A 1563-nucleotide genomic window follows, 5' to 3' on the forward strand; every position below is an offset into this window, starting at 1 on the left:
GGGAAAGAACCTTGAATACTTGGGCACAGGGGAAAAGTTCCTGAACAGAACACCAATGGCTTATGCTCTAAGATCAAGAATTGACAAATGGGACTTCATAAAATTGCAAAGTTTCTATAAGGCAAAGGACACTGTCAATAGGACAAAATGGCAAACAACATATTGGGAAAATATCTTTACCCATCCTACATCTGATAGAGGGCTAATATCCAATATATACAAAGAACTCAAGAAAATAGACTCCAGACAAACAAATAACCCTATTAAAAAATGGGGTATAGAGCTTAACAAAGAATTTCAGCTGAGGAAACTTGAATGGCTGAGAAGCACCTAAAGAAATGTTCAGTATCGTTAGTCATCAGGGAAATGCAAATCAAAACAACCCTGAGATTCCATCTCACACTAGTCAGAATGACTAAGATTAAAAACTCAGGTGATAGTAGATGCTGGAGAGGTTGTGGAGAAAGAGGGACACTCCTCCATTGTTGGTGGGACTGCAAGATGGTGCAACCACTTTGGAAATCAGTCTGGCGGTTCCTCAGAAAATTGGACATAGCATTACCTGAGGAACCAGCTATTCCACTCCTGGGCATATACCCAGAAGATGCTCTAACATATAAAAGGGACATGTGCTCAACTATGTTCATAGCAGCCTTATTTATAATAGCCAGGAGATGGAAAGAACCCAGATGACCTTCAGCTGAGGAATGGATACAAATAATGTGGTACATTTACACAATGGAGTATTACTCAGCTATTAAAAACAATGAATTTGAGAAATTCCTAGGTAAATGGATAGAAATAGAAAATATCATCCTGAGCGAGGTAAGCCAATCACAAAAGAACACACACGGTATTCTCTCAATGATAACTGAATATTAGCCAGAACATTGAAAAACGCAAGATTCAACTCACAAACCACATGAAGCTCATAAAGAAGGAAGACCAAGTGGGGGTGCTTCAGTCCTTCTTAGAAGGACTCAAGGGAGCAAATATGGAGATAAAGTGAGGGACAGAAACTGAAGGAGGGGCTGTCTAGAGACCATTCCACCTGGGTATCAATCCCATGTGTAGTCACCAAAGGTAGATGCTGATGTGGAAGTCAGGAAGTACATGCTGGCAAGAGCCTGATATAAATGTCTCCTTAGAGGTCTGCAAGAGTCTGACATATTCAGAGACTGATGCTCACAGCTAGTCATTGAACTGATCTTGGGGTTCCCAATGGAGGAGTTAGAGTGAAGACTGTAGGAGCTGAAAGGGTTTGTGGTCCCATGAGGAGAGCAACAATACCAACCAACCAGAGCTCCCAGGTTCTAAACCACCAGCCTGGGAGCACTTAGGGAGGGATCCATGGCTCCAGCTGTATATGTAAGTGTGGAGGGCTCTGCTGGGCATAGGTGGGAGAAGAGATTCTTGGTCTCATGAAGGCTGGATGCTCCAGTGGGTGAGAATTTGAGGGTGGGGAGGTGGGAGTGGGGGTGGTAGGTAGGGGCACATCCACAGAGAAGCAGGTGGTGGGGTGAGGGGATGGGGAGGTTCCTGGGCAGGGGGGGAGATGGGGTA

This window comes from Grammomys surdaster, unplaced genomic scaffold (assembly GCF_004785775.1).
Source record: "Grammomys surdaster isolate TR1022 unplaced genomic scaffold, NIH_TR_1.0 65, whole genome shotgun sequence".
Taxonomy (NCBI): Eukaryota; Metazoa; Chordata; class Mammalia; order Rodentia; family Muridae; genus Grammomys; species Grammomys surdaster.